A 12,743-nucleotide genomic window follows, 5' to 3' on the forward strand; every position below is an offset into this window, starting at 1 on the left:
TTTTTTTAATAAATCTTATTTAAATTTTTTTGTTATTAATAATTGTTGAGGCCCAAATTAAAAATCCAATACTGGGCCCAAACCAATTTTAGCATTGAACTTGGGAAGAAACCGGACTTGGGTATACAAGAGTTCGTCATATGTGCTTGCACACGTACCACACCAAGCAAATATGCAACATGCCACACAGAAAGGTCGTAACAAGCCGGTAAAATGTACTGGTTCTATGAACCCATGCTCATTATCCCGTCAAGCGCCATTTTGGTCTGGCCATAGCCTTTACAAAATGGCAAAGCTCGAGCACAAGCACGTCAAATAACACGCCACGCCAAGCGAAAAATCCTTATTTTTGCACCAAGCCACGCTACAAGCTTAAATGAACCCAAGCCGGGGCTTCTTTGAGTGGGTTGTGGTATGAATGGTTACAGTATTCACGAGGCTATTGATGGTCCAAGGAGTGGAAGTTTTGGGTTGCTTGGGAGCACCAAAACTCAAGTCCATTCCTTGAGTCCAAACATATGGGTAAGCATGAGAGAGAAAACCCAATAGTCCATCACCTTAAGAAAAGGGCCAAACATCTTTGAAAATATCCAATAGCCATAGCCCATAACACTTGGAAATATCCCCAATCAGTCAAAATATCCAGCACTTTGTCAAAACCAAGGCAAACCCATATGCACAGATTGCTGGAAGTAAATCACCTTTTGACCAGCACCCTTACCCATTCTTTCTTCTGTAAGCTCTGGTGAGAAAACAAGAAGGAAAAGAAAGAGGTGCCTCACCTAGATGGAGGAATCCAGCAATAACAAGAAAGTCTTAGAACCCCAAAAAGCTCTGCTCCTATGTGCTAGAGTTGGGGAGATTTCACTAAAGAGGACTGAATGGAAGAAAGTGAGGAAAAATGAAGAAGAAGACTTGATAAAATTGGAGGTTTCTACTTCTAGCGCCTATAAAAAGAGGAACTTTCTATCTAGCAAAAGGGGAGATCCAGGGAGAGCAAGCATCTTCTCTCACTACTAGAACCCTCTAATTTCCAACTATATTATTCCATTTCTTTCCATTTTTCCTCCTCTGTCAAACTGATTGAAGGCAAGGAACCACATCCAGAGAGAGCAGGCATCACCTCTCATCCCTGGAACCCTTCAATTTCGAGCCATATTCCTTCATCTCTTCCTATTTTCTCTTCTGGCAAGTTATTCCAAAGCCTGACAAAGCTTTTGTCAAGCTGCCGGAAAATTACCCAAAGCACCCATTCTTCCACCCTAATCTCTATTTGTCTGTCTGTCTCTCTCCTCAGCAAATTCTAAAGAAATCTTTTGCTTTAAACCTTTGTTTCTCTTAGAAAATCTGGTCTTTCTCTCTTTTATGCTAAACTCATGAATGCTTAGCTTTCATGCCAGAAGCTTCTCAAGCCAAGCCAAGAATTTATCTGTAAGCAACTGTTGGTTTCATTGGTGAAGAAGACCAAAGTGTATCCTAAGGCTCAGCTATCCTTTCAAAGCACTTTTGGGGTCTGATTTTTAAACTTAGACGCATGGGCAATTTCACACATTTGACTCTTTACAGCAGCCCAGGTTCATCAGTAATTGTCGGAATGAAAAAGCCTATACAATAATAAATCCAACTTTTTTCCTCAGATTAAAGAAAACCCCTCAAATTTTGCAAAAAGACTATAACCAGATGCAAAATCCTAATCAAACGAAGAAGATAACTCATATCAAGATCAAAAAATAATAATTTAAAAAAATTCTCTGTTTGGTCACTTTTTTTTTATAGAATCTTTCTTTATCAACTAAAAATCATCTCTTTACCAAATAAAATCATTTTTTTTTTTAAATCAGAACCCTTTTTCTATTATTTAAATTTTATAAGAAGATAATTACAAGAGATAAATCAATTGTAATTTGAAACAAAAGAAAAAAAAAATATGGAATAACTTTCAAATTCAATAAAATACAAACTAAAAAACAACATTTAGAAGAAAAAAAGAAGAAGGAATTATGGAACCCCAATATCAGATTTGAAAAAATCTTCAATGAAAAGGGGAAAAAAAACCCAAAAAAAAAAAAAAAAATCAAAACGCTCAATATTGTCAACACATCTCAATATCTAACAACAAAATCGAAAAAGGAGTTCTTTCAAATTATCAAAGAAGAGGAGAATAGGGAGGAGAGAGAGGAAGAGAGAGAAGAGAAGAACTTGAGAAGAGGTGTGCTCACTGCTCAGTCTCGTCGAGAGAAGAGAGAAGAGGCATGCTTGGAAAAGCCTCGAATTCTAAACCCACATCTGGGCTTGGGTTCTAGAGCCATAGTTATTTGGGACATGGATCCTATGCCCATATCCAGTTTGAGACTCACTTAAGCTCACCAAAAAATGGCTAGGACTCATGCCCATTTTAATTGAAAATATCTAGTCCAGTCCAGCCCACCAAACAAAGCCTAAGTCCATCCTCAAGGCTCAGGGTGTATCTGGGCCCACTTTGATTGGCCGTTGAAGAGCCCCATTGTGTTTATTATTTTATTTTTAGATAAATTTTAGTTTAGTATCATAAACCTTTACTCATATTTTCAATATTAAAACTAAGTATTTGATTATTTTGAAATTTTAGTAATGTGCTTCTTCTTCTTATCAGCATGGGGATTTGTTTTTGATACCTTTGTGTTTTGTGTTTGCGATGGGAAAGTTGATACACACAATAGGGGCCAATGGCCATAGAAAATTCCAATCCAATATCTAAATGGGATAGGAGAGTAGTCTTGAGTGTCTGCGAAAGCGCTTTTGCTTTTTGGTAGTGGGGTGGTTGAGCTAAGAAGCACTAGTGAGTCCATTATCATTGTGGCGGACCAATTTAACACTCGACAATATATGTCGTACGTGGAAAGTTAAAGTGAGCAATTTAACACACCACAATCATGGTGACCAAAATTATTTTGTGTCCCGAAATTATTTATGTTAAATCATGGCGATCAAAATCATTTTCAACCTAGTGACTAAAGTTTCGGTAAATAAAATGAAACTTGACCAAAGTTTCAAGAGATACCACAACAAATAAGCCTTAAATCAATCAATGTCCACGTAAGTCCAGCTTAGATTTTCTTTTTTGAAAATTAAATTTTTAGCTATATGAAGGTTGAAAGTATTCGGGAGTTACAATAGTATTTCAGTTACAATAGTTAATTCTACTAATGATAGGAAATGGTCATTTATCTGTTATTAGGCCATAATTCCATATATATATATATAATCATGAATGACTAAGAGAAAATCAGTTTCTACATAGTATCAGAACAAGGCTTCAAGTGTTGGGCCCAACGGCCACACGTGCTCCCACATCACTCAATATATGTTGCCCACGTGTTAGGCTTCAAAGTTCGCCAAACATGCAGTGGTATATTGAGAGTATTTGTCCCACATTGAAAAGTTAAGGGACCTAGCCTGGGTTTATAAGGAGTTGGGCTACTCCCCCCATAACCAATTGGTTTTGAGGTTGAACCTCAACTTCCTTCATCGTATCTATGCTCTTGTGATGATCTTTTCTTTATTACTGCTTTGTCCCACGTGGTTTCCTCCCTGTATCTTATTTTATTGTTTATATGGTGCTTTAAAATTCAAATTTGCCAATGTTATCTTTTTCTTTTCTCTGTGTCCCAAGTTGATTTCACCTCGTATTCTTTATGTCAAAACTCGTATCCCTTTAGGTCAAACTTGCCGCACCCTCTCTCAATTCCTTTATTCCCTTCAAATATTCCTCATAATCTCTCTGCACGCATCCCTTTCTGCTTTTCATGTGATGAATTTTCTTTTGTTTCCATTCCTCATCTTTATTATATTAGTAAAATTTTAAAAAATGCACTTGTCTGAATTATTTTCCTTTCTCATTCCTCTTTACAACATTGCTATTTCTCTTTATCCTCCCTACAGGGTGATTCCTAAGTAGAGTTATGTTTCTCGGGTACCTAGAGTTGTGTTTCCTAGGTACATTTGACTTGTATGTTAGCCCAGTTGTGGAGCCAGGATTTCACATTAGAGGGGGCCTTTCACAAAAATTTTAAAAATAATTCGAATAGGAGTCCTCAAGCGCTAAACGGGTTAATAAGTTAATAATATAATTTCATACTGATTAATAATTTATCCATTTATTACAATCATAATTGTCCTGAATTTCATATTTTAACATGGTTGAATATTAATTTCATCATCTACACTATTAAAGACTCAAAATTTAATAATTTATACTTCAACAGAAAGAAGAAATACAAAAAATGTTCATAAATCCCAATATTAAGGTACCCTACTTAGACATGTAAAATAGGGGAAAGAGGAATTCACAAAGCTTAAATTAATCAAAAGATGAAGAGAAGGAGAAAAAAAAGAGAGTCTTTACTCCAAGGAGCAAACGTATAAGTAAAAATATGAGAAAATAAAAATAAAAATGAGAGAGGGCATGGGCCCACCCTGGTCCTTAGGTGGCTCCGTCACTGTGTCAGCCCGTCATTTTATTCCTTCATTCCATGAGCCCATGTGCTCCTTCACCTGCTGACTTTCAATGGGCGATATGTTTACTTTAGTTTCTCTCATGCCGTTGTTGCAACTCTGGAGATTGGAGTTCTTCTTTTTTGGCTCCCCTTACTGGACTACTACAGCCAATATTGCCGCCATCTCCATCACCATGTAGTTCCTTCATTCAAATCTTGCTATGTTAACGTTGTGCGCGCTCAATTGGTCAATGATAGGAAATGGTCAGTTGTCAGTTACGTTGTTATTAGGCCATAACTTCATAATTATGCTAATGATAATGACTTTTTGTAACTGTAGATTGCTCTCTACAAAATTGTATATATATATATTGTATAATGATCATATAAATGACTGAGAGAAAATAAGTTTCTATATAAAGTACTTTAACAAATAGTCAAATATTCCAAAAAAATTAAAGCAAATTGTTGTTTTTCCTCTGCCAAGATCTACTTAACTTTTACTCTCCACACACCACCTCATTTAAATTTCATCCAAAGATTTGAGAGTTGACACATCACATTGAAAAAAATGAACAAAAATAATTGTCTCACACTTAATAATTAATAATAATTACTAACCCTAAATAGTTCAACGTCAAGCCTGCAACTTCCCTTCTTCTTTTCAGGGCTCCACAAGAATCATCTCCCATTTCAGCAAAATATGGTTTTGTTTGTTTGTTAATAAGTGAAACTTTATCGAAAGACAAAGATAATGCAACCACCGACAAGAACAAAGGCAGCAAACAAGCCACAAGACGAGAGAAGAATAAATAGAGGGAACCAACCAAGTCTCTCAGTGACAAGAAGAAGAAAAATCCAATCTTACAACCAGAGGGAATCGTCTCTATGTAAACACCACCTCACAGTCTATTTTCATCCCATATCATATTAAATTCTTGCCAATCCTCAAAATCCAATCTTACGACTACTTTAGGGAATTAGTTTAATATATATATATATATATATATAATTGAAGGGGTATAATAAGTTACTGGGCAGAAAGAACACATTTAAAAGCAAAAAATGAAAGCAGAAGATAGGTAACGTTACCTGGTTTAGGGTTTTAGCTTTTTGTAATTACTTTTTTACTTTAAGTTTTAAGCAAATTTTTTTTTTCTTCTAATAAAAAATTAGTGATGTGTCAACTCTCAAGCTCCTTGGATGAAATTTAAATGAAGTGGCACGTGAAGAGCAAAAGTTAAGCAGATCATGGCAAAGAAAATCTAAGCAGAGGATTGAATCCAAAGTTAATAGCCTCTAACATTTTTGAAAAAGTGTTTTTTAGACAGCCTCTAAAACAAGTTATGGTCAAGGAAGATGATAGTGTGAGTGCATGGAAGAGCATGATCAAAAGCTTACTTAATTTAGAAGGAAATAAATAATTATGGATTCTGATTTCTTACCGTAAATTCTTAATATGTTTCTCATTTACTTGTCTTTTAATCTTAACTGTGTATTACAAATTCGAAATTGCGAGAACAAAAAAGCGAGTAGTGCATTTTTGGAAGAGCATGAGATCAAATGTTAGATTTGTAATACACGGCTAGGAAGCAAACATGTGAAATGATTATTTGCTTTATGCTGTGCCAAATGCAATCAATCTTCAGTATTTGTGTAAAGTCAGGTGCTTCAAATATGGAATCCAACATTAAAGAAGTGGTATAGTTAAGGTAAGGAAGATATGGTGTGAGTGCATATGGAAGACTTTGATCACAAAATTTCGGATTCGGATTTGGATTTGGATTCGGATCCTTTACTAGTTCTTAATGCGCGCTTGTCCCTTTGCTTGCCTTTTAATCTTAACTGTACATGACAAATTCAAAAGGTTGTGAACAAAATGAGACTTGACCAAAATATTGTTCTCTACAGACTTGTATATATATTGGGAAAATCAGTTTCTACATGGTACCAGAGCAAGACTTCACGTGTTGGGCTCAACGACCACACATGTCTTCCACGTCACTCAATATGTGTTGTCAGCGTGTTAGGCTTCAAAGTTGGCCAAATATGTCAGGTGTGTTGAGTGTTTGTCCCACATTGAAAAGTCGAGGGACCTAACCTGGGTTTATAAGGAGTTGGGCTACTCCCCCCCATAGCCAATTGGTTTTGAGGTGGAACCTCAACTTCCTTCATGTTATCTATGCTCTTGTGATGATATTTTCTTTATTATTTCTCTGTCCCACATGGTTTTCTTCCCCATTTCTTATTTCTCTGTCCCAAGTTGGTTTCTCCTCATATCCCTTTATGTCAAACCTCGTATCCCTTTATTTCAAACTTGCCGCACTCTCTCTTAATTCCTTTATTCTCTTCAAATGTCCTTATGCTCTATGTGCACGCATCCCTTTCTGCTTTTCATGTGATGAATTTTCTTTCGTTTCCATTCCTCATCTTTATTATATTTGTAAAATCTAAAAAAATGCACTTGTCTGAATTATTTTTCTTTCTCATTCCTCTTTACAGCATTGCTATTTCTCTTTATCCTCACTAAAGGGTGATTCCTAGGTAGAGTTATGTTTCTCAGGTACCTAGAGTTGTGTTTCCTAGGTACATTTGACTTGTATGTCAGCCCGTCATTTTATTCGATCATTCCCTGAGCCCATGCACTCCTTCACCTCCTGACTTTCAATGACCGTTATGTTTACTTTGTTTCTCTCATGCTGTAGTTGCAACTCTGTAGATTGGAGTTCTTCTTTTTTGGTTCCCCTTACTGGACTACTACAGCCTCCATCTCCATCACCATGTAGTTTATTCATTCAAATCTTGCTATGATGTGCACACTCGATTGGCAAGGGAGTATTAGGGAGTTACAACAGTTAATCCTACTAATGATAGGAAATGGCCAGTTGTTAGTTACATTGTTATTAAGCCACAACACCATATTTATGCTTATGATAATGGCTTGTTGTAACTGTATATTGTTCAGTACAGACTTGTATATATATTGTATAATGATCATATGAATTGCTGAAGGAAAATAAGTTTCCATATATTGTATAATGATCATATGAATTGCTGAAGGAAACAAATAGTCAAATGTTCCAAAAAACATTTAAGGAATTTTTTTTTTTCATAGAACAACATCACATGGAGGGTTGTTATTTGCTCCCAGTTTAGCTATCATATGACCTTTAAATTCATGGCTCCAAATCCCAGCAGATATAGATTGTGAAGCATCAACAATTATCACACAAGCTGACAGCTTCTATGTGGTTGTGATATTTTCCAGTGTCATACGCAAAACTTAAGAACTGGTCAATTCAAGGGAGGTGGGGAATGATGTTTGTTGAATATCACATGGACTTGTCTCCCAACTCATGAAGAAAAAATCATGAGGCAATACTCAACAAACATCATGCCCCACCTCACTTGAATAGACCAGTTCTTAAGTTTGACACTGGAAAATATCACAACCACATAGAAGCTGTCAGCTTGTGTGATAATTGTTGATGCTTCACAATCTATATCTGCTGGGATTTGGAGCCATGAATTTAAAAGTCATATATGATAGCTAAACTGGGAGCAAGTAACCACCCTCCATGTGATGTTGTTCTATATCTACTTAACTTTTACTCTCCACACACCACCTCATTTAAATTCAATCCAAAGATTTGAGAGTTGACACATCACATTGAAAAAAATGAACAAAAATAATTGTCTCACACTTATAAATAATTAACAATAATTACTAACCCTAAAGAGTTCAACGTCAAGCCTGCAACTTCCCTTCTTCTTTTCAGGGCTTCACAAGAATCATCTCTCATTTCAGCAAAATATGGTTTTTTTGTTTGTTAAAAAGTGAAACTTCATTGAAAGACAAAGATAATACAACCACCAACAAGAACAAAGGCAGCAAGCAAGCCACAAGACGAGAGAACCAGAGGGAACCAACCAAGTCTCTCAGTAACAAGAAGAAAAATCCAATCTTACAACCAGAGGGAATCGTCTCTATGTAAACACCACCTCACAGTCTATTTTCATCCCATATCATAATAAATTCTTGCCAATCCTTAAAATCCAATCTTACAACTACTTTAGGGAATTAGTTTAATATAAAAATATATATATATATATATATATATATATATAATCGAAGGGGTATAATAAGTTATTGGGCAGAAAGAAGACATTGTAAAGCAAAAAATGAAAAGAAAAAAATATGAAGAAGAAAAAAGAAGAGCGAGGCTGCAGAAGAGGGTGCATTTTTGCTCACCACCTTAACCCTAGGTGTACCCTCACCACCCCTCCCAAAAGTTGACACATGTCCATGAGTTTAACTATAGTTAATTCTTATTTTTTATTTATTTGATAACATTATTATGAGAGAGAAACAATACTTCAATAAGATTTTTCCTGATATACCCTTATTAACCTAGCAAACTTTCCACTTTTCTAAATTAATTAACTACCCAAATAATAATCTATGCTGCTCTTCAATTGCAAGCTTCCTCCATTTGTTCAATGAAAGATAGGTAATAATCTATGCTACTTTTTTTTTTTGGTAGTACTTTGTATTGCTTGATTATTTTTTATACTTTCGTGATTGCTCTGCGTTATTTAGTTTTTTTAGTCCATGATGTTGGTATCGTCTTTACTGGTGGATCAAGACTAGCACAGAAATGAATGATAGAATGAACCGTACTGCAGAGCCAGAGGAATGAGACAATGAAGGGTATTATTGCAGAGCTTGGTTCCTTCAACGTTTTTGGAATTTCTGCAACTCCAATATATTTTGCTCCTATGGAGTAAGCTTTATTCAGAATAATAAAACCAGAATTAATTAGTCCAGAACTTGCAACGTTAAAATTAATTGGTTGGAAACTTGCAACATCATAATTAACTCATTGGTTGAAGAAAGAAAACAGGTTCAAGGATATTGAGAAATTGCAACGTAATAATATATTGAAGAGCAGTGTAACTTTTGGGCGTGTATAAAAGGAGTTAACTAAAGCCAATTGAGATTCAAAGTATCTGGGTGTGTTCTTCAAAGTATTGAAGCCTGTGAATTGATATTCATATTAAAGCACGAGATATAAAGCCAATTGCCAATTATTTATTTGGGTAGTTAATTAATTTAGAAAAGTGGAAAGTTTGCTAGGTTAATAAGGGTATATCAGGAAAAATCTTATTGAAGTATTGTTTCTCTCTCATAATAATGTTATCAAATAAATAAAAAATAAGAATTAACTATAGTTAAACTCATGGACATGTGTCAACTTTTGGGAGGGGTGGTGAGGGTACACCTAGGGTTAAGGTGGTGAGCAAAAATGCACCCCTGCAGAAGATAGGTAACGTTACCTGGTTTAGGGTGTTAATTTTTTTTAATTACTTTTTAATTTTAAGTTTTAAGCAAATTGTTTTTTTTTCTTCTAATAAAAATTAATGATGTGTCAATTCTCAAAGCTCCTTAGTTGAAATTTAAATGAGGTGGCATGTGAGGAGCAAATGTCAAGCAGATCATAGGAAAGAAAACCCACGCAGAGGATCCGAATCCAAAGTTAACAGCCTCTAACACTTTTGAAGAAGTGCATTTCAGACAGCCTCTAAAACATGTTATGGTCAAGGAAGATGATGGTGTGAGTGCATGGAAGTGCATGATCAAAAACTTACTTAATTTAGAATGAAATAAATAATTACGGATTCTGATTTCTTACCATAAATTCTTAATATGTTTTCATTTACTTGTCTTTTAATCTTAATCGTGTATCACAAATTCAAAAATGCGTGAACAAAAAAGTGACTAGTGCATTTTTGGAAGAGCGTGAGATTGAATGTTAGATTTGTAATACACTGCTAGGATCGAAGCAAACATGTGAAATGCTTTTTTGCTTTATGCTGTGCCAAATGCAATCAATCTTCAGTATTTGAGTAAAGTCAGGTGCTTCAATATGGAATCCAATATTAAAGAAGTGATATAGCTAAGGTAAGGAGGATATGGTGTGAGTGCATATGGAAGACTTTGATCACAAAATTTCGGATTCGGATCCTCTACCGGTTCTTAATGCGCGCTTGTCCCTTAGATTGTTCTCTACATACTTGTGTGTGTATATATATATATATATTGTATAATGATCATATGAATGACTAAGGGAAAATGAGTTTCTACATGGTATCAGAGTAAGACTTCACGTGTTGGGCCCAACGGCCACACATGCTCCCACGTCACTCAGTATGTGTTGTCCACGTGTTAGGCTTCAAAGTTCGCCAAATATGCGTTGAGAGTGTTTGTCCCATATTGAAAAGTTAAGGGACCTAGTATGAGTTTATAAGAAGTTAGGTTACTGCCCCATTAGCCAATTGGTTTTGAGGTGAAACCTCAACTTCCTTCATGGTATCTATGCTCTTGTGATGATCTTTTCTTTATTACTTCTCTGTCTCACGTGGTTTTCTTCCCCATTTCTTATTTATTATTTTTATGGTGCTTTGAAATTCAAACTTGCCCATTCTCTCTTTTTCTTTTCTTTGTGTCCCAAGTTGGTTTCACCTCATATCCCTTTATGTCAAACCTCGTATCCCTTTATTTCAAACTTGCCGCACTCTCTCTTAATTCCTTTATTCTCTTCAAATGTCCTTTATGCTCTATGTGCACACATCCTTTTCTGCTTTTCATGTGATGAATTTTCTTTTGTTTCCATTCCTCATCTTTAATATATTTGTAAATTTTAAAAAAATGTACTTGTCTGAATTATTTTTCGTTGTCATTCCTCTTTACAACATTGCTATTTCTCTTTATCCTACCTAGAGGGTGATTCCTAGGTAGAATTATGTTTCTCAGGTACCTAGAGTTGGGTTTCCTAGGTACATTTGGCTTGTATGCTAGCCTGTCATTTTATTCCATCATTCCATGAGCCCATGCACTCCTTCACCTGCTGACTTTCAATGAGCGTTATGTTTACTTTGTTTCTCTCATGCTGTTGTCGCAACTCTGGAGATTGGAATTCTTCTTTTTTGGTTCGCCTTAATGGACCACTACAACCGACTGCTGCCGCCATCTCCATCACCATGTAGTTTCTTCATTCAAATCTTGCTATGTTGTGCGCACGATTGGCAGGGGAGTATTAGGGAGTTACAATAGTATTTCAATTACAATAGTTAAATATACTAATGATAGGGAATGGTCAGTTGTCAGTTACGTTGTTATTAGGTCACAACTCCATATTTATGCTTATGGTAATGGCTTGCTGTAATTGTATAGTTAATCATATGAATGACTGAGGGAAAATCAGTTTCTACATAAAGTACTTTAACAAATAGTCAAATATTCCAAAAAAATTTAAGCAAATTGTTGTTTTTTCTCTGCCATGATCTACTTCACTTCTACTCTCCACACGCCACCTCATTTAAATTTCATCCAAAGATTTGAGAGTTGACACATCACATTGAAAAAAATGAACAAAAATAATTGTCTCATACTTAATAATTAATAATAATTACTAACCCTAAAGAGTTCAACGTCAAGCCCGCAACTTCCCTTCCTCTTTTCTGGGCCCCACAAGAATCATCTCCCATTTCAGTAAAATATGGTTTTGTTTGTTTGTTAATAAGCGAAACTTCATTGAAAGACAAAGATAACAACCACTGACAAGAACAAAGGCAGCAAGAAAGCCACAAGACGAGAGAAGAATAAACAGAGGGAACCAACCAAGTCTCTCAGGTAACGTTACCTGGTTTAGGGTTTTAGCTTTTTTTTAATTACTTTTTTATTTTAAGTTTTAAGCAAATTGTTTTTTTTTTCTTCAAATAAAAAATTAGTGATGTGTCAACTCTCAAGCTCCTTGGATGAAATTTAAATGAGGTGGCATATGAAGAGCAAAAGTCAAGTAGATCATGTCTGAGAAAGTCCAAGCAGAGGATCTGAATCTAAAGTTCATGGCCTCTAACACTTTTGAAGAAGTGCTTTTCAGACAGCCTTTAAAACGTATTATAGTCGAGGAAGATGATGGTGTGAGTGCATGGAAGAGCATGATCAAAAGCTTACTTAATTTAGAATGAAATAAATAATTACGGATTCTGATTTCTTACCGTAAATTCTTAATATGTTTTCATTTATTTGTCTTTTAATCTTAATTGTGTATCACAAATTCAAAACTGCTTGAACAAAATAGCGAGTAGTGCATTTTTGAAAGAGCGTGATATCAAATGTTAGATTTGTAATACACGGCTAGGATTGAAGCAAACATGTGAAATGCTTTTTTGTTTTATGCTGTGCCAAATGCAATCAATCTTCAG

This window comes from Prunus mume, linkage group LG5 (genome assembly GCF_029339155.1).
Source record: "Prunus mume cultivar Tortuosa linkage group LG5, ASM2933915v1, whole genome shotgun sequence".
Classification (NCBI taxonomy): domain Eukaryota; kingdom Viridiplantae; phylum Streptophyta; class Magnoliopsida; order Rosales; family Rosaceae; genus Prunus; species Prunus mume.